Source organism: Penaeus monodon, chromosome 14 (genome assembly GCF_015228065.2).
Source record: "Penaeus monodon isolate SGIC_2016 chromosome 14, NSTDA_Pmon_1, whole genome shotgun sequence".
Classification (NCBI taxonomy): Eukaryota; Metazoa; Arthropoda; class Malacostraca; order Decapoda; family Penaeidae; genus Penaeus; species Penaeus monodon.
Window position 1 is genome coordinate 4166040 of NC_051399.1, and position 5868 is coordinate 4171907.

Consider the following 5868-nt stretch of genomic DNA (forward strand, 5'->3'; position numbering starts at 1 on the left):
TTGTCAAATTTTCTTTTTCTTTGTCTTTTTCCTTTTCTTCTATATTCATTCATTTATTTACTTTTTTTCCCTTTTCTATATTTATCATCCTTATCCGCACACCTGAAAAAAACACCTGTTTGCACACCTCGTCTCGTTCCTCATAACCACCGCAAAAAAAAGAAGAAGAAGAGAGAGAGATTAAAATAATAATGATAATTAGAAAAAAAGAAGAAGAGAAAAGAAGAAGAAGAAGAAGAAAATAATAAACTGAAAAAAGACGAGAGAAGAAGAAGAAACAATAAACAAGACGAAGAAGAAGAAGAAGAAAAAAGACGAAGAAGAAGAAGAAGAAACGAAAAACAAGACGAACACGAAAAAAAACGAAAACGAAAACGAAAACAGAACAACAACAACAAAAAAACGAAGAGGAAAAAAATAACGAACCGAAGACAAAAAAAAAAAAAAAGAAAGAAAGAAAAAAAAAACATAATCCGCCACAGAGCCGCCTTCCCCCCCCCCCCCCCCCCCCCCCCCCTCCCCCCCTTTGAAGGAGACGCGTAAACCCAGAATAATGGACATGCGTGACATACATCCGGACTTGCTTATCAGTAACTGTGGCTTTGTTATCCGCGTTATTAGTGTGGGGGGTGAGAGGGGTGAGGGGAAGTTTTTTTTTAAGAGGGATGGGGGCGGGGGAGGATGAGGGGGAGGGAGGTTATAAGGAGGGGGGAGGAGAGAGGTGAAGGGGGATAGGGGGATGGGGAAGGGGGGATGGGTAAGAGGGGTTTAAAAGGGAGAAGGGGATCTGTGTTGGGGAAAGTTGGAGGGGGGAGGGGGGGAGAAGGGAGGGGGTTTGGATTTGAATAGATAGGTATGGGGGTTATGTGTGTGTGTGTGTGTGTGTGTGTGTGTGTGTGTGTGTGTGTGTGTGTGTGTGTGTGTGTGTTGTGTGTGTTGGGGGGAGGGAAATGTGTGTATGTTTGTGTATGTGTGTTTGTGCTTGTGTAACTTTGTGTGTGTGTGTGTGCACGTGTGTGTTTGCGTACCTTTGTGTGTGCTTGTGTACTTGTGTGTCAGCGAGAACTTATATACATATGCGTGTGTATATATCTATCTGTCTGTATGTACGTATCTGTGTGCATGCTTTTCCTCATGTCTGTACGTCTGTGAGGCCCGTTTTCCCTTCTCTTTTCAAATTTCTTTTCCCGCCTTTTCATCCCGTTCTAGCAGGTTCAGTAGTCCTTTGTGCACGAAATTGCAATTGCGCTGCACAGACGGTTCGTACATTTCTCTTTCTTTGTCAATGAGATCTTCCGCGTGCACATACGTACATACATGCGTTCAAACACAAACAGACACATTCACCAAACACACACACGTACATATATACATACACGCACGCATACATATACACACCAAATTCGCGCACATATACCACACACACACACACACATACACCCCCCCCCACACACACACACGTTTGTATTCATGCATGTATTTACGAAAGTATGTATGTATATATGTATGTATGCATCCATGTATGTATGTATGTACATATGTGTATATGTTTGTATTTTTTTAACGGTAGGTTCATGTTTGAGCCGCCGTGGTCACAGCATGATACTTAATTGTAGTTTTCATGTTGTGATGCTCTTGGAGTGAGTACGTGGTAGGGTCCCCAGTTCCTTCCCACGGATATGTTTGTATATATGTATGTATATATGTATGTATCAAGGAACTTCACCTCGATTGCCTACTTAGCCACTGGGTGGCCAAGCCAGCCCAAGTCAGTGCTGGTCCCAAGCCCGGATAAAATAGAGAGAATGATTACCTAAAAGGTAACACCGGCACTCTCCGTGGAAAGGAACTGGGGACCCTACCACGTACTCACTCCAAGAGCATCACAACATGAAAAACTACAATTAAGTATCATGCTGTGACCACGGCGGCTCAGGCATGAACCTACCATAAAAAATATATATATATGTATACATGTATATGTCTATGCATGTATATGTGTATTTATATACATACTCATGTATGCATGTACGTAGAAATGGATGTATGTTTATATACCAAATATGTATATATGTATATGTATGCGTGTATGTATATATGAACTGACTGTCGGTATGAAATTCGGGATGAATCTTCGTCGCATAAATAGTCTTCTGAAAAGATCTTGTTACGTCTTCAGTAATTATTATTGCATGGAGAGGATGAAGACGTTAAGTAGGAATAAAAGAAAAAAAAGAGAGAGAAAGAGGACCTAAGTGATAAAACAGAAGAAGATGGAAAAAGAGAGTCAGAGATGGAGAAGGGAAGAGGTAGTAATACAGATATGATATGTGAAATATTGAGAAAGTGAAAGAGAAATACGATATTGAAGAGAAAGATGAAACAAAACAATGACAACAAGTGACTTGAAGTGACTAGTGTATGTGACTTGAAGTGACCTGTTTGACTTGAAGTTCCCAGTGCATGCGACTTGAAGTTCCCAGCGTATGAATTGAAGCGACCAGTGTATGCAGCATGAGGCGACCGCTGTAAAGAATCCTAATCTCCGTTCAGCATGCTCATCGCCTACGTTTCAAAACCCTCCAAGATTATCTCCCCGTCGCTAACTCGGAATGGAGGAGGATAGCTTAATATCCATTCTTGATTTTTTGCTCCTATTCCAACGTCTCGATTCTGAGTCTGGAATTAATTTGCTAAAATGGACAAGATGAAGGATTTTATTTCTTTAGGGGGAAGAGCGGAAGGCGAGAGGAGAGAGAGAGAGAGAGAGAGAGAGAGAGAGAGAGAGAAAGAGAGAAAGAGAGAAAGAGAGAGAAAGAAACGACAGAACGATCAAATTAGAGAGAGAACGACAGGAAAAAAACGAGCGAAAGAGCGAGAGAGAGAGAGAGAGAGAGAGAGAGAGAGAGAGAGAGAGAGAGAGAGAGAGAGAGAGAGAGAGAGAGTGAGAGAAAGAGAGAGAGAGAGAGAGAGAGAGTGAGAGAAAGAAGCGAGCGAGAGAGAGAGAGAGAGAAAGAGAGAGAGAGAGAGAGAGAGAGAGAGAGAGAGAGAGAGAGAGAGAGAACGAGAGAGGAAGCAAGCAAGGTGCACGGACTTCCAAAAAGCAGTACCGACAGCCCTGAAGAATAGACAGCTCAGTTCTCTCGCCACATCAAGGCCTTCAGAGCTAGCGGATAACACTGTAAGTATTCCCATCTCCCTCATCACAGTGAATAGAAGGTTGCTGAAGAGGAGACTTGGGGAACATCTTACTTTAAAAAAAAGACTTCTCCACGCAGAGAGAATGATGCTCTAAAGAACAGATTCGGAGGCTGTATATATCTCTTGAACAATGGATGATTCTTTTTTTTATTATCTTTTATTTTATTTTACTTTGTTTTGAGAATCGTTATTTGATTTTTTTTTCCCGAAATATGATAAAGAAAAAGGGGGATATATACACCGGGGAAGTAAAGTGAACATCGCTTAAGAACAGGAAAAGCGTTCAAGATTGTCTGTTCATCTAGTGTAGTTGCTATTGGCTTTATCTTTGGGTAGTATTTATATATATATGTGTGTGTGTGTGTGTGTGTGTGTGTGTGTGTGTGTGTGTGTGTGTGTGTGTGTGTGTGTGTGTGTGTGTGTGTGTGTGTGTGTGTGTGTGTGTATGTGTGTGTGTGTGAGTGTGTGTATGTGTGTGTGTATATATATATATATATATATATATATATAATATATATATATATAATATATATATATATGATATATAATATATATAATTACTGTAGTATAATATATATATATATATATATATATAATATAATAGTAATAATATATATATATATAATATATAATATATATATATACATATATGTATATATATATATATATATACATATATAATGACTGAGTGCGTGTGTGTGTGTACGTATTTATGTACACGTATGTATGCAAACTTAATAGAAAGTGAAAGGCTTCATATAACTCAAAAACAAAAGACGTTAGCGAAGCGAAAATATTTTTGCCTATTTTCTCAAACTGTATTTCAAAACGTTTCCCCCAAAACAATTCCTTATCAACGAAACTTCCCCCCAGAAAAAAAGAGAGAGAGAAAAACATGTTGCAAACTTGTCGACTCTTTTCCGAAAAAGTAGGCCTTTCTTGACGGTGCATATCAGCCAATTAATCGGCACGTCGGCGTTTTTTTTTGTTTTTGTCTTTGTATTTGTCTTTTTTTCCTCCTTTTGTCTTTTTAGAGGTTTTCTTGCTCTCTCTCCTCCTTTCTTTCCGCTTGTTTTTGTTTTTTTTCTCTCTGTTGGCTTATTCTCAGTCTCTCTCTCTCTCTCTCTCTCTTTCTCTTCTCTCTCTCTATCTCTTCTCTCTCTCTCTCTCTCTCTCTCTCTCTCTCTCTCTCTCTCTCTCTCTCTCTCTCTCTCTCTCTCTCTCTCTCTCTCTCTCTTCCCTTCCCCCCCCTCTCTCTCTCTTTTCCCTTCCCCTCTCTCTTTCTCTCAGCCCTTGCCTCCTCTCTCTCTCTCTCTCTCTCGTCTCCTTCTCTCTTCTCTCCTCTCTTCTCTTCTCTCTCTCTCTCTCTCTCTCTCTTCTCTCTCTCTCTCTCCTCTCTCTCCCTCTTCCCTTCCCCTAACCCGAACCGGGTGTTTCTAACGTCTATCACCTGCCTTCTCTTCGTCTCGAACTCCATCCATATTTCCATCTACTCGCACCCAAGTTATGATAAAGGGAAGGATAGATAATAAAAAAAGGAGAAAATATCCCGATGAAGGCATTATTTTTTGTTTTGTTTGTTTGTTTGTTTTTAAGATTTTTTCCTTATTATTATCATTATTGCTATTATTATCATTGTCATGATTATTATTACTATTGTTATTATCATCATTATTATTGTTATTATTATTGTTGTTGTTGTTGTTGTTGTTATTATTATCATTTATTCATTGTCTTTATTACTATTATTATCATTTACTCTTACTCTCATTCATCTTTCTTCGATATTCTCGTACTCCCCTTATATTTTCGTTTCCCCCTCCCTTTTCTCCCCTTTCCCCTTTTCTTTTCGAATTCTTCTCCTCCCTTCCTACCCCTTTCTTCAACAACCTCATTATCATCCCTTTCTTTCGGGTCTCGTTCTCCTTCTCCTTTTATTCAGTCTTTCATCTTCCCCTTTTATTCAATCTTTCTCCTTCTCATTTTATTCAATCTTTCTTCTTCCCCTTTTATTCAATCTTTCTCCTTCCCCTTTTATCCAATCTTTCTCCTTCTCCTCTTCTCTTTCCTCCCTTTCCCTCACCCCTCGAGTTTCCCCATTACTTCAAGATGCTGCTAGTTGTAGGGGAGTGAGGGGTGAGGGTGAAGGGGTGAGGGTGAAGGAGGGAGTGAGGGAATGAGGGTGAAGGATTGAGGGAGTGAGGGAGTGAGGGTGAAAGAGTGAAGAAGTGAAAGTGAAGGAGTGAGGGAGAGAGGGTTAAAGAGTGAAGGAATGAGGGAGTGAGGGAGTAAGGGTGAAGGAATGAAGGAGTGAGGGAGTGAAAGTGAAGGAAGTGAGGGATATGAGAAAGGACGGAGGTAGAGGGGGAGGAAGGAACATTAGTAAAAAAAAATAATAGTAAAATAAAGAAATGGCAGAAATAAACGAAAAATATCAAATATAAAGATAATAACGAATAAAGGAAAGACGGAGATGAGTAGACAGAGGAACGGGGAATTAAGAGACGTTTGAATATAAGAGAAAGAGAGAGGAGACAGAGGAAAGGAAGAGGAAGGAAAGGAAAGGGAAAAAAACAAAAAAAAAACTGCTGAGGGGAAGATTAGACAGAAGTCAGTCTTAAGTCTTTGGATCCTCTGCGTGATGGAAAGTTTTCGGAAAATCCCCAC